The sequence below is a fragment of the Pleurodeles waltl genome, chromosome 6 (assembly GCF_031143425.1).
Source record: "Pleurodeles waltl isolate 20211129_DDA chromosome 6, aPleWal1.hap1.20221129, whole genome shotgun sequence".
NCBI classification, from domain to species: domain Eukaryota; kingdom Metazoa; phylum Chordata; class Amphibia; order Caudata; family Salamandridae; genus Pleurodeles; species Pleurodeles waltl.
In genome coordinates this window covers 409,463,034-409,490,250 of record NC_090445.1, presented here as the reverse complement: position 1 = coordinate 409,490,250, position 27,217 = coordinate 409,463,034, and the positions used below count along the sequence as shown (strand labels likewise).

General features: G+C 43.6%; 1 long non-coding RNA gene across 1 annotated transcript in view; it reads right to left on the bottom strand.

Annotated features, from left to right (window-relative positions):
• Positions 1-16,738, bottom strand: part of LOC138301944 (uncharacterized) — a 36,599-nt gene extending 19,861 nt beyond the window's left edge. Inside the window, exon 1 of the long non-coding RNA XR_011205180.1 lies at positions 16,675-16,738. This is a non-coding gene — a long non-coding RNA (uncharacterized lncRNA). The remainder of the gene's footprint in view (positions 1-16,674) is intronic.
• Positions 16,739-27,217: the final 10,479 nt, after the last annotated feature.

The window sequence follows — 27,217 nt, the reverse complement described above, 5'->3', positions numbered from 1 at the left end:
ACATAGTACCTGGGATGCGTAAAAAATAACACTGCACAGGGGCTGCAGAGGAGGAGATGTGGAGAAAAATAAGGCACTGCATCGGATTTTCTGGCACAGACGATGCGTTGTTTCTTTCCACGCTGCAAGGCGATATGTTGATTTCCAGGACTACAGCCTTGGTTCCCCACTGCGATGCATGGATATTTTGACACCCAAGGACGATGTGTTGAAAATCCTTGACGCACTGGTAAGAAGAAGTAGGTGCTGCGTTGATCCGGAAGGCGATGCAGCGATTTTTTCAGCCACATGGCAGGCGTTGCATTGATTTCTGAAGGCGTTGCATCAATGTTTCAACGCACAGAGATTTTCTTCTCCTGGGTGAAGTTTTTGTGGCCCTGCAACTTCAGAACAGGAGGTAAGCTCAATCCAAGCCCTTGGCGAGCACTTGTGGGGAAGGCAGAGTCCTTCCAGCAGATTCAGGAGCCAGCAGGCAGCAGAGAAACAAGCAGGGCAGCAGTCCTTCCAAAAAAGCAGTCCAGATGAGTACTTTGGGCAGCCAGGCACTCCCTCTGACAGAGTCCAGTTGTAGATCCAGAAGTGTCTGATTTAGTGGGGTCAGAGACCTAGTATATATACAGCCAAAACTGCATTTAAAGTGGGAGAAACTTCAAAGAGTGGTTTTGAAGTGGCCAAGTTCCACTTTTAACCCAGCACTGTCTGCCAGGTGGCCTGCAGGGAGTTATAATTCCTTTGTGTGAGTGTAGGTCACTCGGCCTTGAAGTGTGTGAGCCCTTCCACCCTTCCTGACCAGAGAAACCCATCTGTATGCAGATGAATGCAGATGCAGCTCAGTGTCCTGTGTTTATGGCTATCTGGGTGGAATGCACAAGGTGAGCTGTCAACCAGCACAGCACAGACATGGATTGGAGATAAGCTGTAAGGCACGGAAGGCAGTAAGTGCAGAGAAATGTCCACTTTCTAAAAGTGGCATTTCTAAAATAGTATTATGAAATCAACTTAACCAGTAAGCAGGATTTTGTATTACCATTCTGCCCGTACTAAACATGACAGGGCTACTCCTTCCAGATCAGAACCTTCCACTTGAAAGTATATAAGAGCTGGCCTATGAGAGAAGCAGGACTCACAGCACTGAAAAACAAATTTGTGGGTTTTTCACTACCAAGACATTTAAAACACATAAGTACATGTCCTGCCTTTTACTTACATAGCACCCTGCCCCATGGGATACCTAGGGCCTGCCTTAGGGATGACTTATATGTAGAAAAAGGGGAGTTTAAGGCTTGACAAGTACTTTTACATGCCAAGGAAAAGTGGCAGTGAAACTGAACACAGAGGCCTTCTGATGGCAGACCTGAGACATGGGTAAGGGGCTACATATGTGGGTGGCAGTGCTGCAGTCCCACTAGTAGTATTTAATTTACAGGCCCGTGGCACGTCTAGTGCACTTTATTAGGGACTTATAAGTAAATTAAATATGGCAATTGAGTAAGAGCCAATTTTACGATGTTTAAGGGAGAGAGCACTTGCACTTTAGCACTGGTTAGCTGTGGTAAAGTGCCTAGAGTCCTAAAGCCAACAAAAGGGAAGTCAGAAAGAGTAGGAAGAGGGCAAAAAGTACGGGGTGACCCTTCAGAGAGGGCCATTTTCCACTACTTGTTTTGGCAAAAAATAAACTGCCCTCTGATACCCCAAATATAAGCATTCATTGTATCCCACACCACCAGTGGCAAAGGGGTGCTTGTATTAACACCCACAAATTCAGTGAGAGAATTTTACATGACCTTACAGTAATCAGGATTGGTGAGAAGATGGCGAACAAATGAAAACTGACCATGCCCCCGCCCGATACATTTAGTAGCTGTAATATGGGATTATGAACAGACATGATCTTAGGGCAGGCCTTCATTTCCACATTTTGAAGAGAGCCTCTTTTAATGAAAATCATGTCTATCCTTGAATAGTGCTTAAGTGGAGATGAATAGAACGTGTAACCTGGTGTAGTCGGATATAATGCTTTCCATGCACCCACAAGCCCATGCAACCAATGCAATTCCTGGCTAGATGCCCTAGTCTTGACCACACAGGGAGAGGTAGAATGATTAGTTGAATCTATAGTGTACAGTTAAAGTCTCCCAGTAGTAATATCTGATCAGGCCAATCTAATAATTCTAGACAGAGCATATTCAACATTTCGGGGTTATCCACGTTTGGCCCATAAAAAGCATAGACTACAAATTTCTGACCAAGTATGGCTAGCTGTGCAATCGCCCATCTACCCCTTGCATCAGAAGCAGTTTTCAAAACCTTAAAATCTAAATTGTTAGCTGCCAAGATAGCCACCCCCCGATTTAAACATTTTGCGAGTTACATGCTACAAGATTGCAGCCAAGCTGTTTAAGCAAGAGATGGTCTTTGTAAGCAAGGGGTGTCTCTGTTAATGATATTATATGCAGGCTTTACATTTTATCCTCCTACCGTACTAGCTGTTGTTTACTGGAGGAATTCAGACCAGGAACATTTCAGCACATCCACTTTAATCTGATCATTGCTGCATAGCTTACATTCCAAACACAACCACCCTTAACTGAAAAGCAGCCCCTATGTGCACCCCCAAAAGTGTCAACTCAGATTGCAACCTTTGATTAATTTGACTTATTTCACCCCTCTGAGCGCCCAATCAGCCAATTGCAAAATCTTTATCCGTTTCTCTTTGCCACAAACCCCCACCCCTCCCTCAACCCCCCACAACCTGCTGCAGGAACTCTCCCTCATCTCTAGCAGGCGGAATCATCCCTACCCTAAGACTGTTGGTGGTTGAGACAGCCCTAAAAGACTGCCACCCCATGCCCCCTGGATACCCACAGTTGCTACCCTGAAAAGCAGAAGAAAAGGCCTCAACCAGAGACACCCCAACCCTTAGAAAAAGAGGCCCAAGCCTTGCATAATTGTGAACATTCTTAGATCAGCAGTGTTGGTTATAAGACATTATCACTGATAAATAAACCATATCTAAATCAGTTCACTGTCTCCTTGAGATCGCTGAGAGCCAACATGGCATCCTGTTCAGGTAGACATATTTGAGCTCGCCCAAAAGGGTGAGGATGTGTCGGACATGAGTTAGAGGAAAGCTTTTTGTTATCTCAATTTATTGGAGGTTAGTGAGCCCACTGAATCTGTGAATCCAACAAATTGTACATAAGAAAAAGGAGTAGTCAGTTGTTTATTCTTCTTTCTATTTCTTGTTTCTTTTATTGCTTCATAGAGCACCAAAATATCACAGCCAACGTGTTTTACCTGTTTAAAGGCTGCCTCTAGGCAGAAAGCACAAGACGCCTCCGCTTCTTAGGTCAATATCCGTGGAAGTTTTAATGGCTGAGTACGCTTATGATGTGACTTAGGCACCTGAGTAGTCTAGGCAGTAATCACATTTAGAATTCATAGTCTTCAAATAGACATTAATGCCATGTTTGGCAAGGGGGTCACAACAGACACCTACAGGTTCAACTTTCTTGCCCTGAGGAAGCCTTTAAACAGGCGAAACGCATTGGCTGTAGTATGTTGGTACTCTATGAAGCGATAAAAGAAAAAAATAAATAGAAAGAAGAACAAAGAATGGACCACTCCTTTTTCTTTTGTGTTTGTACCATTTTTCTTGTGCGTCTCTTTACAACTATTGGATTTTGTTGCCCCTTTTTCTTGCTTTCTAGAATCTACTGGCGGTATCTGTCTATAAAGTTCGCTTTCTGCAGCATCCACTTTGTTTTCCTCGGAGGGGGCTCCTGTTGAATTGCGAGCCCCATGCCTTCCTCAGAGTGCATTGGAATGCGGAGACGCCAATATGCCACCAAAGAGCCTATCAAGTACTGTGGACCGCCAAGTGCAGTTCGTGGGAGCCTGCGTACACCCGGCAAGCAGCGCCGTCCCCAGCCGCACAGCTGCCACATAGAAAAATCCTCTGCAGGTGCTTGACGCCAGTTAGGAATTGAGAGCGAAGTGACATGTGCCAGAGAAGAAACACAAGACATAGGAAACCATAGCCTGGCTACCTTAGTGCGGTCAGCTTTGTTCATGGGGGCAAGCAGAAGAAGCCAGTCTCTGAGGCGGGATCAGCCCACCATCTTCCCCCATGTCTTCCATCATTTCAGAACATCTGCTTTGGGGCTTCAAATGCCTTCTGACACTCAACATTCCTGATTATGCCGTTAGGCTGCTTCATTTGATGCCAGGTCAATCAATGCAGTAACTATTTTCCTATAGTTGGACCCAGTGTTTCCACTGTACCATATAAGGACTAGAGAAAGCCTGGATGGCTCTAAAGTTCAACTGTGTCTGGTGAATTATATCCCAGCAGCAGCGTCTGACTTTATGCCAAAATGTTCAGAGCAGAACGATAAGTGTAAGGTGAAGTTTAGGTTACACAGCAAACATATTTCACATTGTGTTTGTCTAAGCCGCCATATAGCTGATCACAAAATGAATGATCTCAGGAGGACAGAAAGGAAGAGAGCAAGCACTGCTTTAACAACGCAAATGCTTCTTTGGAGATGTGTTCACTCACAAGCCTTCTTTGTCACTGCTTGCAGAAATAAGAGGTCAAAGTTTGAGGGGACATAAATTAACAAGTCGAAGATTCTCAAGTGCAAACCTCCTTGAAATCATCCACTGGCTCCTCCTATAGTTTGAAGAAATCACATTTAATAGTTCACATATGTAGGTGAAGCTCCTGAAGAAGATTGGGAATAACTCTTCTGTTGTTTGGGGACAGCCAGCCCATCTCAGAGTTTGAGGGAAGTTCCTCATATAATTTAATGACTATGAGCTCTGTAGACTGAAGCTTCCTCTTCCTTAGGTTTGCAATCAGTTCCCTCTGTAGTACTGAGCCACTTCCCTTTGAAGTTTGGAAGCTGCTCCTACTAAAATTTAAGGAAATCTCTCCTATAGCTTTGCTCTGCTTCTCAATATGTTTGATGCCTACTCTTACAATATTTTAATCCTGTTAATTTTGTTTCTTCAAAGCAGCTCGTACAATATTGCGTGGTGAGATACTTCTACAGTTTGGAATCAGTTTTTCCTGTACCTTCTGGACACATCTTCCTAAAGTATGATGCAGCTCCCTCTATAGTTTTGTTAGGGCACAAGTTATAGTTACTTGAGATAGCTCTAACTATAACAGGTGAATTTCTAAAGTTTTATAAGTTTAAAATGTAAACCTAACTAAAACATCCCTGTAAGCTTTGCTTTCTATGTGAATTTTCATGTTTTTTTAATTCCATTTCCGAACTGTAATGCCCCTGTAATCTTTGTTTTTTTCAGTGAATTTGTATGCTTTTTTAACATAAAGTACTTTTCATTACTATACGTTAATCCAACCAACTCTGCGCATGGCCTTCCCAAACTTGAGCTGCGCATGGCTGTGCATGGTGGGCTTGGCCATAGCGCCTGCTGTAACCACCCTAACCATGCAGCCCCACGAAGCACACCGCCTTGGTCATGTGCAGTGGGAGTTGGTTGCATGTCTGCATGGCCCCCCTCTCCTGACCAATTTCGGCCCCAGGGACCTCATCCCCCAGGACCTGGCTCTAAAAATTTTAATTAATAGAAAATTGCTTTACCACATGTAAAATGAATCTGGAAGCTCTTGTAGAAAAGAGATAAGGTTTATTCTTGATGTACTGGAAACTCCAGCCACAGAAAAACCATCTGTGTCAAGGTGGCTCAATAGTTCTTCTCACAATCTATTTCAAAACATAACATCCTGCATGGAATGCAACCCAACCGGACTACTAATCATATAGAAAAAGAGAAAGACAAAAAGAGAGAAAAATCTAATAAAGGTGGTGAAGATATCACACTGGCCTTCTAAAATTTGTTTTTTTGGGGGGAAAGCCCTACCCCGGCTCATATTGGCCATGGGGACCCCATCCCCTGGGGCCTTGCGTTAACGTATCTATTCTTGGGGGAAAGGGCAGTGTGGCTCCCCTCCTGGGCCAGTCTTAGCCCCTGGGACCCCTTCCCCCAGGGCCCAGCCTTCTAAAATATTTTGGGGTAAAGGGGGCCATGCGGCCCCTTTCCTCAGGTCGATTCCGGCCCATCTCCCAGGGTCCAGTGTTAACATTTTTTTTTCTTTCTAGGGAGTCACATGCCCCCCCCCTTCAGCCCGCGACCCCCTCCCCTGGAGCCCAGCCTAGACACTTTATTTTTATAGGGGTTGGGGGGAATGTAACCCCCTCCCCAGGTCGATATTGGCCACGCAGACACCATCCCCCGGGGCCCGACCATGTCACCTGGGTGCCCCTGAGCACCAAGTCACCACCGTTGCAGACTGTGGGGGAGCCTGAAGACCCCTCTGGTCCCAGCCAGCTCCCCGCCTCCTGCGGGAGCCAACATTGCTGTCACAGATAGGGTGCTGCTAAACATGGAGCTCCCAGTCTGTGAGAGCAGTTGTTTCCTCTGATTCCCTGCCTACATCTCTTCAGGCAGGGAATCAGAGGAGACCTCCGCTTCCAGCAAGAGAGAGCTGCTTGACAGCTCTCACTTGCTGTAACCAGAGTGTTTGCTCTGACTTAACGGGAGCTGTCAAAGCTCCCGCCAAGTCAGAGCAAACAGCTGTGTCCCAGGGGTGCACTTCGTGGGACATAGCAGGAGCCGGCCCTGGGGAGGGTGGCAGTCCCAGGGCCATTTTCGGCACCACAAGAGGGGCTGAGCAGCCCCCTCCAATGTTAGGTAGCCTCGGGAATGTGGTGGTCCTTGAGGCCGGGGTTTAATACTTAATTTTAGCCCCAGGGAAGTAGCAGTCCCCAGGGCTGCGGGCCGGGTGGCACCCCCACATTTGATTGAGATATTAGCCCTGGGGAGGTGGCGGTCCACAAGGCTGTGGCGGGAGGGCTGGGGAGACTGATGTTAGCCCCAAGGAGGTGGTGGTTCCCAGGGTTGCAGGAGGGGTTGCGCGCCGTCGTCCCCACATTCAAAACTTTAGTGCCCCTGGGACCTGGCCCACCCAGGGTCTTCACTTAAAGAGGCGTGGGAGCCCATGCTTGTTTTTTTTTCTTAATTTTCAGTGGATCCACATATCCGCTGCAATTCCTGCTGATTTTTTTTTTAAGTTTTTTTGCTCTGGGGGGAGTCCTTCTGGGACCAAAGCTAAGGGTTCAGGGTGTCCCTACCATGGCTCTTTTTGTTTTTTATCTTTTCTACTGGGACTCGGCTGAAGCCAAGTCCCAACATGGCTGTTAACACTTCCATGTTGAAGTGGTGGCAGCCAATCAGATTTCAGCACGAGATCTGGGGGGTTAGCTGAGCCTTCACATTGCTATATATACAAATTTAGATTTAATTTCTCAAAAACTACTGAACGGATTTACACCAAATAACAAAAAGGTTGCTTTCAGGACCAAGAGCTACCTTTCTGCTAAATTTGGTGAAATTTCGTACAGTGGTTCAGGCGCTATTTCTGTTAAAAATCCCTACAGAAAAATGTATGGGGAAAAAGCATTTTGGGACCTCCCGTCCTTTTTCTCAGCCCCCGCTTGACAGATCTCCCTAAAACCTTTTCAGACAGACACTAAAGTGAGCATTTTATCATTTTTTTTATATTTTGTGAAGATTCATAAAAGAGTGCCAAAGTTATTAGTAAAACGTAAAAAAAAACGTTTTCTATACAAACTGGGTCCTAACTATAACTACCTAACCATATATGTGTGTGTGTGTGTGTTTGTGTGTGTCTGTAGATAGATAGATAGATAGATAGATAGATAGATAGATAGATAGATAGATAGATAGATAGATAGATAGATAGATAGATAGATAGATAGATAGATAGATAGATAGATAAACACCATTTTTGAATTGGCGGGACACCACCCCAAACCTCCATTTTTCAAATTACCTTTACCATCCCATACCTCTACCCACCCTTAAACCTTAAAAACATCCTTACCAACCAATACCCCTAAATATATATATTTTATATATAGATATATAGATATATATATATATATATATAAATATATATATATCAAGGAAAAGTCCTGTGGTTCTTCCAGCGCTTGCCTGTCGAGGTTGCTGCTCAGAAAATGGGCACAGGACCCATTTAATATATACTCCACAAGAAATTCAAACACTGGCACTCCATGCAGATTGCAGATTACTGGTCTTTATTCACTCCATAATTCCATTAAACAAACCATAGGGCGACGCATTTCAACCATCACGGTCTTCTTCCTGGCCCTTCTCAAACATACAACCAATAAACAAATGTGGCCCCTTCTATTTCCTATATATCCACTAGCCCATAGACATAGAAAACATATAAAATACACTTATTTTACACTTACATATTTACATGCACTTACTTTGTGGTGTAAAGGCATGTGTTGTAATGGCAAATTTGTGGCAAAGGCTTGCGTTGTGAAGGCAATGCGTGGTAGAGGCATTGTGTGTAAAGTCATTACGTTGTAAAGGCTGTTTTCCTTCCCTGTCATCTACTTTCCATATTCCATCTTCCTGTCAGGCCACTTGTTCAATAACTCCCTTCTTACCTCCACTTTTCTTAGTTCTCATCTAAACTCACTTTTGCTCCTGTTTCATCTCACACTACTCTAAGAAATTAAAATCTTGACATTTGCAGAAGGTACTGTGGTCTGGGGAAAGAAACCAGCCAGCTAGGATGCCTTACCATCTCATGGATACCCTGCTGATTGATCTGGGTTTGTTGCACTTCATGCACCCCCACACACAGCAAAGGCAAACCATAGATTTAGGGCATTATGGTGGTGACTCCCTGCACACCACAATTACAGATACACAGTGCATGGGTAGAGCTGTGAGGTGGGGTGGTTGCAATTACTGGGCATTATGAGGTGTAGACTGAGAAGGCCTTCAGAAATGAGGAAGTACACAGGAAATCAAGAATATCACACCCTAGTCCCCTTACAATTCCCCAAATCAATACCAACTTTTACCCAGTAATTTCAGCTATTATCAGTGCCTGCAATGTCTGAGTCAAATAAATGTATGGGCTTTATGGAGTTACCATGGATCTTGTAACCCCAATTAAGCAAGTTACTGCTACTGACCCCGTAAGGATTACCATGGGACTTTCAATGAAGTCCTCAGAGAATTGTCTTGCAACAATTTAATTTGTCTCCAGATAGCAGAGAAACTGCAAGCCACACCTCAGAAAGGCCCCATACCTTCCTTGTAAGGACATGCACATCATGGGGGACTATCCAGCCCTCCTTGTCTCCTGCTTCTGAGTGTCCTTTGCTTTTGTGGCAAAAGGGCAACAATAAACAGTGGGAACCAGCACCGTGGGGGCAGCTTTGGAGATGTTTGTTACACCTTTGCATAATAGCATCAATTGAATTCATTAGTCTGTGTATTGCATTTCAGAATGTCTGTTTTACAAACTTTGTTTGACAGGCTAATAAATGTAAATGTTCTACCTGGGGTGATGCACTGGAAACTAAATAGGACACATAAGTGCCCTGCTTTGTTTCTGGTCCTGGCACTACTTTTGCATCTCAGAGATTGCAAGGGGAGTGCCAGGGTTCGCAAGGGTACCTTTAATGACATCCATTGAAAGTCTTCCTGACCTCCCATATTGTTTGGCATCTCTCTTATGGACTTGCAATTAAGTATTACAAATTAAGTCAACTCTTATGCTGTTATAGGAAATCCTGCTCAAAAGCATCTCAGTTGGTATTCCCGGTCACTAAAAGGCCAGTCCCTCAACAGCAGCATTGTTTTTCCATCATGAAGCCCTGGGGCGTACTTTTTGGGCTATATAAATCTTTTACTAATTCATTAAGGAGTGCGTGGCGGCTGAAGACTTCAGGCTGTCACAGAGGCCACAAGAAAGTCCCCCCTTTTGTGGATGTTCTGTTTTTCTTCCCTCTTTAATTTAAAAACAAAATCCTTACCATCTTTTCAATTCATTAAGCTGTCACTGTTTTAAAAACAAAGGGCCTGATTATGATCTTGGTAGATGGATTTACTCCGCCACAAACATGAAGGATATCCCATCCGCTGTATTACGATCTGATTACATCCTATGCCGTCCGTCACATTTGGAACGGAGTATTCCACCAGCCAAGATCATAATCGGGCCCAAAGTTTTAGGGGCCTCCTCACAACTTCTCAGACCTGAGTGGTTAATTGCCACTAGAAGGCCCTGATTATGGCTTGAGTTGAACTGATTTCCTGTGTGGAATTCACTCCACTCAGTCATGAGTAATCGCTTGTTCCATCACCTGGTTTTACCACATGCAGGAACAGCAAACTGTATTTTACCAGCTGGAAAATTCTGCTGGTAAAATCTTATTAGGAAAGTACTGCTTTGCAGCCTGGACCTATTTCCCAACCCCTCTTTAATCCAAGCAAGGTGTGGAGGAAGCATGTGATAGTCTCCCACAAACTAGCATCTTCCTTTTCCCCTCCCACCCTTTCCATCACCTCATCACCCCACAGTGAAGCCTCACACATATTTACCAACTGCTCAGAGCAGTCATTAAATGTGTGTGTTAAACCTCTCTGGATAGGAAATACTGTGCAGAATTCCCCTAAATGACGCCCATGAGTTTGTGGCAGCTCCCCCCATAGGTAAGGGACTATGTCTGCGGTGTGGTTAAATCTGTTTTTTTTTCTTCAATTTTTTGATCCTTCTTCCAGTAGGTTGAATCAGTCCCTCGTGGTGTGTGAACGGGGCTGATCATATGGTGCTGAGTAGCAGCCCATCCCCACTTGTGTTTAGGGGGAATTATTTTTACTGGTGTGTATGGTCCTCTTACTTTATTTTAGGAACAGTTCCTTACATTGTGTTGAGGAAATCTGGTGGCCTTCACGAAACACAACAGAAAATATTAAGGTCTCAACCCACTCAATCCAACAGAGCACTTCAGAAACATCTCACATGTATACACCACATCTCAGAAATGTCAGCGAGACTATCACACACTGCAACAACAACATCAACCACTAAAGAGACATCCACATCTATGGCAGAGCCTAGAGGTGGGCTACCGTAAAATATTCTGCATAAGTGTTTTCATATCATTTTAATTTAATTTCACATCATAAACACAACACAACAGATAAAAGATCACACACTACCAATGCCGCTCACATGCCACTTAGCCAGTGACAACCATAGAATAACTCAAACCCCAAGCAACAGGCATGGCACTGATCTATGAGATTCAATAGCAAATGGTAAGGAAATCCAGCCACACACCAACACAAAAGGTATACCTTTCCAGCTCACTGAATACGTTTTTGCCACCCAACCATCTAGCACAACCATTTGTGATTTTCCGGCATTTAAAACACTGTACACAACACTGACTTTGGGATGGACTAGAACCCAAAAAACACACACCGATATGATGATTCAGACTACTGCAGCATTATGAGGCCATACGATTGCCAGAGGAGTGCCGTACACATATAATTAACTTGTTCTGGTAATAAATAAGATTGATGCTTAATATCCTGTAAGCCAAATCTATTTATCTTCAGGTACAGTGAAAGTGTTAACAAGTACACAGAGCAACATCCTGCCAATGACTGTGTTATGCTGACATGATTAACTTGACTATTGTTTAATTGATAACACTTCCTGTAATGAGTGGACCCAATCCAGAGGAAGACTGCTGACTCTCAGCATACACCCTAAGAGAAAACTGTAAATAGATTTCAGAGAATTACTCTGTATGTTCGGTCTTAACATCATCAGAAAATTAACTTAATATGGGCAGGAGAGTGATTGTTTTCAAATAACTAGTTCAGTGACATGAATGTTGCTCCCTTGGACGTCCACTATTGAAAAGAAACTTGCTATTGTCATAAATACTATGTCGACAAATGTCACCATTGCCGAAGAAGGCTAATTTTATCGAACACAGTCACTATTGTCAATGAAGTTTACTAGTGGTACAAAAAATCATTGCTATTGATCAAGACTGTTAAAGAAGGCTACTTTTTACAGGAAGGTCACTGTTGCTAAAGAGAGTCACTGTTGATGAAATTTACTATTACAGGTCACTGTTGCTGAAGAGAGTCACTGTTCTGGATGAAGTTCACTATTACAGAAGGTCACTGTTACTGAAGAGTCACTGTTGTTAATGAAGTTCACTATTACAGAAGGTCACTGTTTCTGAAGAGAGTCCCTTTAATCGAGGAAGGCTACTACTGTCAATACTATATAGCACTGTTAAAGAAGGCAATATTTTAGAAGGACAGGTAAAACCTATACCATTCATTTAATCAACAACCCTTATTAAGGCAATGCTAAAGACAACAGAAGAAGTGATCACATGTGCTGGCCCCAGAACCCTGAAACTGGAACAAATCCAACTCAGGGGAGCCAAGTCAAATACAGGCTGTATTTCGTGGTAAGGGAAACTACTTTGCTGAACGACCAAGCACTAGGCCTACTTTTATGAAGACTCTCCAAGCTATGGATTAATCTCTTGGTGTTGGCCGGGTGCTAATTTAACATCAATCACTTCACTCCTACCGACACACTTAAGGCTGAGTGCTTCCTGCCAAGTTCTCACGGTGCCCTGTTTCATGAAGGTCACTTCCTATAGTCCTCCCACACACAGCAACTTCAGTCTAGTTACTTCCTGCCCTGCTGACAGCAATGCTCTGTTTTCCAGTTACAAGCACCCTTTTGAACCTATGATGCCTATGGCCTTTATACTGGCTTGTCACTATAACCAATTCATAACTTTCTCTCTTGACTGACCCACCTATTCAGTGAATTTGTAATTGGCTAGTATGTTATATATTGTTCCATAACCACGATTGGCTTCTGGCTGTCCTTGCTTAGAACAGAAAAGTGTTACTTTTCTTGTGTAGTGAAGTGAAGGGTGCAACTGTTGTGTCTTCAGCTTCACAAACGGAAGCCTGACTATCCTAAAAAGCCAGAGTACGAATGAATGAGAAACTGACCAGATGTTCACTTTAAACACATGTTCTACACGTAAGGCCAGTTGCAAAGAGAACTGACACACTAAACTACCTAGCACAGTCAATGAAAATAGGTCTAGCTTATAGGTTGAGCCTCTTCTGTCACTGGTGAATTTAGGCACTCAGTATTTCATCATACATGCACTCTGTGAATCACCTTGCACCCACTAACTCTTTCATTCACCCACTTACCCATTTCCAGCAAAACATGTGCAAACTTAACAAGTGTATGCAAGATCAATTAAAAGAAAAATAGTTGAAAAAAATAAACACCCCACAGCCTAAAGGCAAGCATTTTCTTCCAATAAAAATAAATAAACACAGAAGCAAGCAGCCATCTTGCAACTGTTCTGTATTTGAAGTTTAGTTGTTTTAAAGCTCCAGCGTGGCTGCTGTGTTTAGAAGCAACGTGTTGGCTATCCTAGCGAGGTAAAGCAAAGGTACCCTATGCAAACACCATTTGAAAATGGCTGCACAGTAAACATCGAAGTAAGCAGCCATCTTGGGATGGTATTGTGCTTAGAGTATCATTGTTGTACTGATCCAAGAAGGCTGACATATTGCTACTAAACACAGCAGCCATTTTGGAACAGCAGATCATGAATACACTATGGACTATGCCATTTCAAGATGGCTTCCCAGATTAGAAACACTGACCACATAGAATGCAGATGAAATTAGTTGCAAGTGAGCAGCCTGGTAGCACTGTCTGGAGACCTGCAGAATACTTTTAAAAACACACACAAAATAAAAAAGAACAGAAAACTGGAAGGGGACCATAAAGGGAGAAAATGGAAAAGTAAAGGGCTATCTTACTGGTTCTGATGCTGAAGCACATTTATTTTCAAGCAGGTGTTACTCAAAGGAAAATAGAGCCAAAGGCCAAAGTAGGCTGCCTCCTTGCATCATGCTGTATGCTGTCATGAGCGGAAACAGAATGTGAATGACACTCCAAAAGACCAATGGCAGTAGAGGGTTGATTCAAAGTCCATCTATGTGTTCATAAAGATGAATGTATATGTATGTATGCATTTTTTCAAGATGTTTTAATGCAGGAGCCTGGCAGACATTTTAACCTGGCATCCCTTCTAAGAGGGTCTTGCATGCAAGGATTAGCACAGAGTAAATCTTTCAAATTCATGGTTTACCAAGGTTGTTAGCCAACATTGCAACCCTTGCCTATTATTTTTTGCTGTGAGATTCCATGTAACAAAATACCTGCCTACAGGCGTGAAAACAGTGTAATTACAGTCTACCCTTAAAGGCCTGTTGGCTTTAATATATTCTGTTTGCAATAAATTAGTCAGGCCTATTGCATTTATTGTTAAGTTTTATAATAAACTGATAATAATTATGGCATCTAACATAACTTTTCCCAATGAACCTATGATGCCTATGGCCTTCATCATTGGCTTGTCACCATAACCAATTCAGGCATGCTGTACTGTGCATAAGCTTTCCCACAAGGCAACTATCAGACATATAGTCATGAACACCTGAATATGCACAGTGGGAAAACAATATAAAACTCTTTCTAAAACGATCTAACAAGAATTACAAATCATCTACCCCCAAAGTTTGTCAGAGAGGATAACCCAACACCAGATCCCTTAACTACTACAGTTAGCTTTGAAATTCCATGCAACAAAATAGCAGTCTACATGCATTACCACAGTGTAATAAAAATCAACCTTTACATACCTATTGGCTTTCACTTATGCTTTTTGCAATATATATGATAGGCCTACTGGCTTTGTCATAACTTTTCATAATAAATGTATCAGGCCAATAGCCTTGATCATTGGCCTGACCAACCTAGCTGTAATGCATTGAGTCTAAGGTTTCCCACAAATCAAAAAAGTCCTGTGCAAGCACTCTTTCTTAGCGGAGGTGTAAAACATCTGCACAAACAAATCGTGTGCTCAATAAAATCAACATGTGATTGGAACCAATGTCTTTCATGCAATATTTCTACTTAATTTTGTATTTCTCGTGATCACGTAAGGTCTACCATGAGATGAGTTGTTGAGTCAGACATAAAAAAGTTGTCATAATCTTTTCGGACACTGAAATGCGTCTGAAAATCAGCATCAAGAATGTTTATTGCTGCCTTTTGTCAGAAAATATTTGAGCTATATGTAGAGTTGACTACTATGATTTGTTGTATATATGTCGCAGTTGGTTGTGTTTTGATTCTAAGTTGGTTGTAATTAAGATGCGAACTGGCTGTAAATTAGATGTAAGTACTTTGCGAGCTGGGTATGAGCTGCCTGTGAATCAGATCTTATTTCTCCGTGAGCTGGCTGTAAGTTAGGTGTAAATACTTTGCGAGGTGGGTATGAGCTGCCTTGTGAATCAGACCTTATGTCTCCACGAGCTGGCTGTGAGTTAGCTGTAAGCTTGATGTAATTTGGGTCGATGTGAGTGGCCGTGATTGATTTGCACGTGGCTGGGTCGTGAATTGGTTGTGAGATAGCTGTGAATAGTTTGTGTAACAGCTTCCAACGGGAGGTAAGCTTACTGTATTGGCTGGTTGCGAGCTGACTGTTCGTTGGCTATGAGCTATCAGTGATTTGCACTCCAGTCCTTTTCATGAACAAACTTGTACTGCAAACATAAAATTACTTTTACTTCCCAGGTGATGTAAGACCACAGTGACGCAAATATTAAGGACCTGATTTACAAGAGGGTAGTAACAGAGTCTGACGCAATAGAAGAACACCCTCTGCATCTTTGGGACATTATAAATGTACCCCCACTTTAAGGTCAATTTCCCAGGACGCATGTCAGTCAGTTTGTGGTGATCGAATGCAGAGGAGGGCTCCAGAAGGGTCTTTCAATAAGGGGCCTATCATGGCATGGGGCTAGGATGGGCGAAATCAGCCAAAGGCTGGCTTACCTTGGAGTGGCTCTTGTCTACCCAATGGGGAGTTACTTTTTCATAAAACAAAACCCTCTTGAGTCATCTAAAAATCTAGATGTGGGACACAGGGCGGTGCGGGCGCAATGGATGCAACCCCCCCCCCCTTCCGATGCCCACCTCCCCCAACCCCCCCTCCCCATAATGAAAAAGCATGAGATGTTTTTAGTTCCTATGGTGGGCAGAAAGGATTCCAAGTGAAACACATCAATGCACCAACTGCCCTCTTTTTAATCTCTCTTCTTAATTTGGACCATGGACGCCTAGCTTGCCCCTTGCGACCCCTAGCACTGTCTTTGCGACCCCTTGCCTCAGAGGTGGCAAATTCAATGCCAGGAACACAGTGGCTGCTTGTCTGTCGGTTAGGCTTCCACTCTCTTTGTTTTCTCTCAATTTTTTTTATTACACTAAATAGTGAATAATGAAACATTATTCACTATTAGTAAATTAAAAAAATAGTGAAAACAAAGAGAGTGGAGCCCTAATCGAGTTCCATTTTGTATTATACTAATAGTGAATAATGTTTATTTTTCACTACTAGTGTAATTTTAAAAAATGGAGCACAATTAGCAAGCATATAACCTTCCCTAGCACCCGAGGTATGCAAAGAATAGTTTTAAAGGTATGTTGAGTGCTTGCTTTGGGGTGATTGTGTGTTTACATGACAGTGTGTGTGGGGGGGTTATGTGTAAGTGAGTGAATCTGAAGGTCAAAGGGCATGTGATGTCACTTCCGCTACCCCTGGCATGCTGGTGAATTGACGTCCATGAATGGTACCTTACCCACTAATGTCGTTCTTCTCTTCATGTTCACCCACCAAGACCCCTGCTTTACGCCTTCCGTCCGACTAACAGTAAATTACTCTTTACAGGGTCACGCAGTGGTACCGTTATGCAATCAACACGTTGAATCACTTTGATTTCACTCGAGTGAACCATCCAGCAGGTGTTCTTCTCCCCCTACCGGAGATCCTGAATATGCAGAAATTCTTTCCAGATTGTAATTCATCTTCGGTGTCCGCCCCCGCGATCAGTGCATTCCTCACACAGAGCTGCTCGGACCGTGAGGCTGGCCGCGCTCTCTGCAACTTGCCTCCAGTATTTTACAGGCTCTCAATTAAACACTCGTGGCTGTTTATAAAGTTTCCCTAGGCTATTTCAAAATAGGATTTGTATGCATTAAACCACTTGCTCCCAGGGGTTCTGTATTCTGGATCCAGGCTATTGAGCCTTCAGATACATTTGATGCCGATGTAGGATGGAGCCCACGCTACGATGGAATTCTCGATGCCAGGCAGATCCTTTGGTTGTGGTTTTCGCACGTGTGACTCATTCTACTTACATTCGCTTAGTCTAGATTCTGTCCTCCCTGCCACCGGAAGCACATGGTCAGGGAGGTGTTTTCCAAACCACCCTTCTTCAGGGCTGCTCAGATAATGTGACCTTTAGAAAGGACATCACGGAGTAGTTCCCAACAGGTGCATCTGTCTCCAGGAAGCCACTGGCAGAGTCGTAGTACACACCTTTTGGATGGAGTCCAGTTATGTGACTCAGCGATTTTCTTTGAGGGCTGTTCAGACATGCTCTGATTTGAAATCATTTCGGAGAACCCCTTATTAATGTTTTTCCACAACTCAGTGGTTTCTATGGGACAGTAACATATTTAAGTCAAGCAAAGCTACTTTACTGTAAACGTAAGAATATTCTTGAGTAAAACATGGTCTAGACAAGCTTTGAACCCAAATCACAATCAGTGTCAAAGGATGTGTCACTCAAAGGCTTGATGAAAGAGGGACGTTTTGAGTGTATTTCAGAATCTCAAGTGGTGTTTTGGGTTCGGAGTTCCAAAAGGAGGATAGTCCAAGCTTTATGGTCTTCAAACGGAATGCTGGTTGCATTTTCTGACTGTCGGTGGCTCTAACGCTTGTAACTGGTGCATAGGGAAGAAAATGGGGCATACTTCAAATGACTTTTGAGAGCTTGCAGAGTAGTTGGCTCCACTGGTAGCCAATGGTAGGCGTATAAAGCTGGTTTCGCATAGTTCTGCCTTCTCAGGACAGTTGCATTTTACTACCCTGTTTTGTACCTGGAGACATTGTTTATCAAATCTTGCTCTGGTCATATAGTTAGTATTTGTCTGGACACTTAGGCAGAGGGTATTATAGTGGTCTACCCTGTTATGGGCTAAAGCTCTGACAAGATCAGTCTTGAGTTGACAGCAGAACAATAATGCACCCCAACAACAATGGCCTTTACACATCCAAACTCGCCATCCACTCAATTGACACTAGACCCAGGACGTTTGTGAAATTTAGTGGTGCTTGGGGGACATCCTTCACTCTGGTATTTACCTCACAGAAGTGGAACCATAAATCCATTACTGTCACCATTGGTTGTGAAAGTCTGATAAATATGAAACACATAAACCCAATGAGCATCTTAGTGGATACACTTCAGGGAACCTTACATTTCTGAGGTTTTCAAACCCAGTGAGATGCCTGAGTCAGTTTCCCTGTCCATCGACATCAAAGCATTTGCACACGTCATGACAGTGCCTAGGGCAACCACACACCCTCGTGTCACAAGGTAGAACACACCAGGTATCAGATACCTACAGTAGTACTGCCCTTCCACTAATTGTCTACCACACTATTATTTCCAGAATCTTCAGCAGCATGTTCCTGCTACATTCTCCCAGATCCTATCTGAGAGGGGGTTCATGCACCAGTGGATTTGTGGATTTGATATCTCATTGGTTCCATTGAACGGTGTGGGTCGTTGATGTGAGTTCTAAATAGGGATTTCCAATCAGATGCTGTTCATCAGTCAAATCTGTCCATGCTCGCTTCAGCTTCCGAGTGCTGTTCCGTGGAGTTCTTGGGACTCTCATTTAGTTAAATGTACTAAAGAATGCCACAGTTACAAAGCTCGCAATTCACAAGATGACAGGCTTTGCAACTGCAAAATCAAGAGTTGCAATGTACAAACAGTACTTTGAGAGTCCACTCCCTGTGATTAAGAAGGCAGGAGGGGCATGAAAGGGGCATCCCCCTTCCACTCAAAATCACCACACAATGCATCAATGTTTTCTGTCTCCAAACCACTGATCTCATACGGACCTGTCAAGGCAGGCTATGGCGTTGCAGAGTGGAAACTGTCTATGATAACCTACTTCTACATTGAGAATGACTGCTGTGGTTACTGGGGAGGCGACAATGGTTTAGAAGACCACTACACAGTCCCTCTGATATCCCCTTGCAGCAGGCCAATTCTTTATTCTGAATGCCTCCCCCAAAAACTTCCTCAAGGACCACTGCCACACATGCCAAGTTCACTAGCGCTACCTCCTCCCTCTGTGCCCTCTGTCCATCCCCACTGGAGCTTGCTCCCTGTACAGTGCTCTGTTGTTAGCCAGCTACGTTCATTACTTAGACGTGCCTAACCATGCAGCCATGAGTATCCCTTTAAGAGTCAGGAGCTGTATGCAGCATTCTGCAATTGTGAGTGCAGGGAAGGAGGTCTGCCTTCACAGGCATCAGTAGGGTTCAGAAACTGGAACCGCGCCTATTATTATGAATAAGACAGCTTTCTACATATCTTACCCAATGGACATTTTGCAGTGCAGTGGGATTGTTTCTCCTCGGCAGCACACAGTAAGGGTATGGTCGTAAAGCAGCCACTGTCCAAAATCCTTGAGTATCCAAAGGCACACATTCTTTGTCTCATTGGGATTTTTCAGACCGTCATTCCTGCAATTCTATAAGATGTCATTTCTTTTCTCACTGAGGTTCTTTAGGATTCAGTAGGACTTTAATCCCTATAATTTTTTGAGCTAACCTTCCTTTGCTCACTCACCTCAAATTGGTGATGTCTTTGTAAACAGCATTCATTTGCTTCAAAAGATCTTTTTAGACTAAGCTTAATATACTCCTGAGAAGCCCTGCTGGTTTTGCTCTTATCCCAGGATCCTCTTTCTAGCTTTCCTCTATTCCACGAGGATCTGTATGCCAGAATCCCTCTGCTTCAAAGGTTCTGTATGTCATCGTTGCTTTGTTTCCATATATATTCTAGGGGACATCATTTGTTTCCATAGATTCCTGAGGTTGCATAGAATGGTGTTCCATAACTTCCAGTTATTCTGTAGAATAGACTGCCTATCCTTAGAGAAATCCCTCAATTTAAAATTCCTGTGAAACCTGTGAGTCCTTATACTAGTTTTCGGTTGCTCCCTGGTATTCCCTGGTATTCCATAGGCTAACATTCCTTTTATCCCATGGATTTTATACGCTCGCTTTCTTTTGCTACCTGACATTCCTTAGGATAGCATTTTGTAGCTAAACATCCAATGGGTTGCAGTGTTCTAAGTTTGCTATTTCCTTGCCCCCTCTACCACTATCCAGGGTCCTCTGTCCGGTTAGAACTAACAAATAATTCTAAGATTTCCTCAAAAATAGTCTGGGACCTAGAGCTGCTGACCATCTCCCTCATAACCATTTTAAATCGTTCTCTTTCACAAATTAGTTCCCTGCCATTCATTTTCACATTATTATTTTTGGTGATTTGCAGAGGGATATATGGTAGAAGAGTGGTTTCAATGGTATACTGTAGTTTTCCTTAATAAGGCAGTGGTCTCACAGAGATTTTCATACCCAATTTAGCCATTTCTCACCACTGTAATTAACATTTGCTGAACTTGGAAGAAAGGAAAGCTAAGCCGTCCTTGCCTATATTTTAACTCAGAATCTTCAGATGCCACACCTTCCCCTTCAGTTAGGGGGAGTAGTGTAATTTACTGAGCCATCCTACAGGCATAAAAATAGAAAAATACTCTGGGTCATGTCTCCCGAAGTCCTGGGTATAACACGACCCTCCTTTAGACACTTAAAACGTTATTGACTGGTGCTGTTGGTTGTCAGTTAAGGCAGTGATTGGTGGAAACGCCTTCTAACACTTATTATGAAAGTAGGTTTCAGGAGACCGTTCTGTATGTTAACGCAGAGTTATTAATGATTATTTATGTATCCTGAGTGTTGAATTTGTGTAGAAAATGTATTAACTGAAAGAAAAATAATGCACGCATTTAAAGGTGCGCCCACCAGAGTGGCCACCAGTGTTCACAAAGTGTACTTAGTAATGGCTTATTAGTATGAAATGATGAGCTTATATTTGATTAATGTACTAATATGTCATATTAAGGGTTATGCATTATGTATTAGCTTTATTAATCATGGGCCTTAAATTAGCGAGGTCTTGGCTTAGTTGCATGGCCTCATGTCAAGCTGCATTTCTTAATCAACTTATAAAATGGATGCTTAGAGAAATCAATTGTGATTTTCCACTGTGCTAACAAATACTTGTAGCTGAAGTATTTCTCATGAGAACTGCTTGATAAGAGATGATGTACTAGCTAATGAAACAATATTTAATGTAATGTGTGTAATACTGACTTTCCCAAGAGAAGACAATTAATTCAGTGACTGGAGTATAAGCTACAACAATATTGTTACCTGATGAGCGAAATGACAAGAACGGAAGAACGGGAGCCAATCATCAACATGTGAGCCATGTACTAGTAGAAGTGTAAATTTGAAGTTTTAGTTTCATTGGACTAACTGCAAGCATGTGATTCTTTAACCAATAGGGACATGGGAAGTAGTTTTAGGAAATCTAACCTAGCCCTACTGCACTGGGAGGAGACCACCCATTTTCTACCAAATTTTCCTGAGAAGAGACGTGCTTAACTTTATTGCTTAAAGAGACTTTGCTTTTTCTGAACTTTGATGCTGAATCCTGATGCCTCGCTGACCAGACTGATGTCCTGATAACGAAGACTGTCTTAGCTTGCCAATCCATTAGGAGGAGAGGTATACTGTCACTGCCATTATTTGCTATGTCTATTTGCTTTTGTTCTTAGGTACCAACCGCTATTTTAATAGAGCTATACTGTAGTTAGATGTTTTCCAAATTTGTGTGACTACATTGTTTTGCATGAAGCCCAAACATGCTATTCTAATCTGATGTTAGTTTGGGTCCTCACTAATGAAGTTCAATACATGTAATAACATTTGCTGTCTTTTCTTTGCTGAATCTAAATGTATGTGATATCATTTGCGCAGTTATTTTTGCTATTAATTTTGTATTGTAACATTAGAATGTGTAGTAGCTCAAGCTTTGATTAGATTGTGATTCTTTCGCCGCTTTGGTCAGCCAGTGTTGTTTCTGTATGTTTACCATTTGATTTTGAGATTAACCCCTTAGCTGCTGGGCCTTTTCCCCCCCAGTGCTGAGCCCTTTTTTGGCTATTTGGGGTAGTTTGCGCTTAGGGCTTCATAACTTTTTGTCCACATAAGCTAACCACGCCAAATTTGCGTCCTTTTTTTCCAACATCCTAGGGATTCTAATGGTACCCAGAGTTTGTGGTTTACCCTGGAGGAGACCAAGAAAATAGCCAAAATACAGTGAAAATTTAGTTTTTTCCAAAAAAATGGGAAAAAAGGGCCGCCGAAGAAGGCTTGTGGTTTTTTCCCTGAAAATGCCATCAACAAAGGGTTTCTGGTGCTGAAATCACTATCTCCCCACCTTTCAGGAACGGGCAGACTTGAATCAGAAAACCACATTTTCCAACACAAATTTGGCATTTTACTGGGACATACCCCATTTTTACTATTTTTGGTGCTTTCAACCTCCTTCCAGTTAGTGACAGGAATGGGTGTGAAACCAATGCTGGATCCCGGAAAGCTAAACATTTCTGAAAACTAGACAAAATTCTGAATTCAGCAAGGGGTCATTTGTGTAGATCCTACAAGGTTTTCCTATAGAAAATAACAGCTGAAATAAAAAAATATTGAAATTGAGCTGAAAACAACAGCCATTTTTCTTTATGTTTTACTCTGTAACTTTTTCCTGCGATGTCAGATTTCTGAAAGCAATATACCGTTTTGTCTGCTGGACTCTTCTGGTTGCGGGGATATAAAGGGCTTATAGGTTCATCAAGAACCCTAGGTACCCAGAGCCAATAAATGAGGTGCACCCTGCAGTTGGTTTTCATTCTATACTGGGTATACAGCAATTCATTTGCTGAAATATGAGGAGTGAAAAAGAGGTATCAAGAAAACCTTTGCATTTCCAAAATGGGATCAAGATAAGGTTTTGAGGAGCAGTGGTTATTTGCACATCTTTGAATTCCGAGGTGCCCATACTAGCATGTGAATTGCAGGGCATTTCTCAAATAGACGTCTTTTTTACACACTCTCTTATATTTGGAAGGAAAAAATGTAGAGAAAGATAAGGGGCAATAACACTTGTTTTGCTATTCTATGTTCCCCCAAGTCTCCCGAAAAAAATGATACCTCACTTGTGTGGGTAGGCCTAGCGCCCGCGACAGGAAATGCCCCAAAACACAACATGGACACATCCCATTTTTTCACAAAATACAGAGCTGTTTTTTTGCAAAGTGCCTACCTGTGGATTATGGCCTCTAGCTCAGCCGGCACATAGGGAAACCTACCAAACCTGTACATTTTTGAAAACTAGAGACCTAGGGGAATCCAAGATGGGGTGACTCGCGGGGCTCTGACCAGGTTCTGTTACCCAGAATCCTTTGCAAACCTCAAAAAGTGGCTAAAAAAACAAGTTTTCCTCACATTTCGGTGACAGAAAGTTCTGGAATCTGAGAGGAGCCTCAACTTTCCTTCCACCCAGCGTCCCCCCAAGCCTCCCGATAAAAATGATACCTCACTTGTGTGGGTAGGCCTAGCGCCCGCGACAGGAAATGCCCCAAAACACAACGTGGACACATCACAGAAAACAGAGCTGTTTTTTGCAAAGTGCCTACCTGTAGATTTTGGCCTCTAGCTCAGCCGGCACCTAGGGAAACCTACCAAACCTGTACATTTTTGAAAACTAGAGACCTAGGGGAATCCAAGGAGGGGTGACTTGCGGGGCTCGGACCAGGTTCTGTTACCCAGAATCCTTTGCAAACCTCAAAAAGTGGCTAAAAAAACAAGTTTTCCTCACATTTCGGTGACAGAAAGTTCTGGAATCGGAGAGGAGCCTCAAATTTCCTTCCACCCAGCGTCCCCCCAAGTCTCCCGATAAAAATGATGCCTCACTTGTGTGGGTAGGCCTAGCGCCCGCGACATGAAATGCCCCAAAACACAACGTGGACACATCACAGAAAACAGAGCTGTTTTTTGCAAAGTGCCTACCTGTAGATTTTGGCCTCTAGCTCAGCCGGCACCTAGGGAAACCTACCAAACCTGTACATTTTTGAAAACTAGAGACCTAGGGGAATCCAAGATGGGGTGACTCGCGGGGCTCTGACCAGGTTCTGTTACCCAGAATCCTTTGCAAACCTCAAAAAGTGGCTAAAAAAACAAGTTTTCCTCACATTTCGGTGACAGAAAGTTCTGGAATCGGAGAGGAGCCTCAAATTTCCTTCCACCCAGCGTCCCCCCAAGTCTCCCGATAAAAATGATACCTCACTTGTGTGGGTAGGCCTAGCGCCCGCGACATGAAATGCCCCAAAACACAACGTGGACACATCACAGAAAACAGAGCTGTTTTTTGCAAAGTGCCTACCTGTAGATTTTGGCCTCTAGCTCAGCCGGCACCTAGGGAAACCTACCAAACCTGTACATTTTTGAAAACTAGAGACCTAGGGGAATCCAAGATGGGGTGACTCGCGGGGCTCTGACCAGGTTCTGTTACCCAGAATCCTTTGCAAACCTCAAAAAGTGGCTAAAAAAACAAGTTTTCCTCACATTTCGGTGACAGAAAGTTCTGGAATCGGAGAGGAGCCTCAAATTTCCTTCCACCCAGCGTCCCCCCAAGTCTCCCGATAAAAATGATACCTCACTTGTGTGGGTAGGCCTAGCGCCCGCGACAGGAAATGCCCCAAAACACAACGTGGACACATCACAGAAAACAGAGCTGTTTTTTGCAAAGTGCCTACCTGTAGATTTTGGCCTCTAGCTCAGCCGGCACCTAGGGAAACCTACCAAACCTGTGCATTTCTGAAAACTAGAGACCTAGGGGAATCCAAGGAGGGGTGACTTGCGGGGCTCGGACCAGGTTCTGTTACCCAGAATCCTTTGCAAACCTCAAAAAGTGGCTAAAAAAACAAGTTTTCCTCACATTTCGGTGACAGAAAGTTCTGGAATCTGAGTGGAGCCACAAATTTCCTTCCACCCAGCGTTCCCCCAAGCCTCCCGATAAAAATGATACCTCACTTGTGTGGTTAGGCCTGGTGCCTGCGACAGGAATAGATCACACAACGGTCAATGTTGGTCCTTACGTGAGGCAGCTGTTGACCCTGGGGTGATCCATTCCTGACACAGACACTAGGTGTAGGCACTCAAGTGGGGTAGTGTTTTTATCAGGACAGGTGAGGAGTCACTGGGTGGTAGGAATATTGTGGATCCCAGCATATTCCTGTAGTTTGTGTGACAGAAATGCGAGAAAAATTGAGTTTTTTTTCAACATTTCAGCTTTGCAGGGTATTCTGGGTAAGAAAACTTTGGGGAAGCCACACAAGTCACACCTCTGTGGACTCCCCCGAATGTCTAGTTTCCAGAAATGTTTGGGTTTAGTGTGTTTCTCTATATGGCCGCCGAATCCAGGACCAAAAACACAGGTGCCTGCCTTACAAAACCAGTTTGTTTTGCCATGGATAATTTTGATGTCTCCACAATATGATTTGGGTGGTGGAATTTGGGGCTGAACTAAATTGGGGAGCTCCCAAGAGAGCACTCTCTCTCTGCTTGCTGCCGCATTCACCTGCTCTCTGGGTTGACCTAACCCACTATTACCCAGTTGCACAAACAGCTTGCGAAGGGACAGCAGGACTGTCCTCATCACCTCCCTCATAATGTACTGGAAGAGGAGTTATCGAATGGAACTCCTCTGACTGAAAAATCACTCCCAGAGTCTGCGCCATTGTCCTATCCCTCAGATGCTGTCTCAGTATCTGATGTCTCAGTCTCTGATCCTATGTCAGAGCGGTCCTCTATAACCCGAGTGTAGGCAGCAGTCATCCATCAAGATGCCATCTCTGCTATTGGCTAAACTGTTGCTCTAAAACACTAGCCTACGTAGACAGTCACAAAATCGATGGTGTGTGAGATACGTGCAACAGTAGAGGCCACCTTACCTGCACTTCTTCCCTCAATCAGCACGTACTTTCAAGACAATCAAAAAACACCTTGTCACATACCATTCGTCACAGTCTTAAGCACCTCCTGCGCCCAGTCCAACAATCATTATTGGTGCTCCCACTCCCTCCTCCTCGGATTCCCTCATTACCACCCAGCAAAAGTGCCCTTCATCTCTCCATAGACTTTGCTAATGTACTCAGCTATTTACATAAAATACAGATTTGCTCTTTGCAGTAGGCATATAAACCTTCTGCGCTTCTTTATGGCACTAAAACTGCCACTAGACAAGTCGGACCCTTTTCCCCCCAGGGAAACCACACACATATTGACAAAAGTGATATATATATGACAGCCAATCACCTGAAACTCAACTCAAGCAAAACCGAAATAATCCTCTTTGGCCCACACAAAAACACCTGGGACCCCTCATGGTGGCCCACCACGCTAGGCCCTGCACCCACCCCCGCCAACCAAGCACGCAACCTCAGCATCATCCTAGACTCCTCCCTCTCGATGACCCAACAAATCAACGCTCTCACCTCCTCATGCTTCAACACACTCCGTATACTGAAAAACATTCAAATGGATCCCCACAGAGACCAGAAAAACTGTCACTCACGCACACATCAGCAGCAGGCTTGATTACGGAAACGCCCTCTACGCCGGCACCACTCTAAAACTCAAGCGCAAACTACACGCATCTAGAACTCAGCAGCACGACTCATCCTCGACCTCCGCCGACACAAACACATCTCTCCACACCTCAAATCCCTCCACTGGCTCCCCATTGACAAAAGGATCACCTTCAAGATCCTCATCCTCGCACACAAATCACTCCACAACACAGGCCCTGCCTACCTCAACGAGAGTCACCTTCCACACCCCCACACGAAACGTCCGCTCAGCTGACCTCTCTCTCGCCTCTGTCCCCCGCATCAAACACACCACCACCGGGGGCAGATCCTTCTCCTACCTTGCACCCAAAACCTGGAACGCCCTCACAACCCACCTTCGCAAGACCCCAAACCTACTTCTTTTCAGGAAGGGCCTCAAAACCTGGCTTTTCGAACAGTGAACCTCCCAGCCCCTTTCCCTCCCCCCGCCCCCCCCAAGCGCCTTGAGACCCTCACAGGTGAGTAGCACACTTTATAAATCTCTTTGGTATATATAGA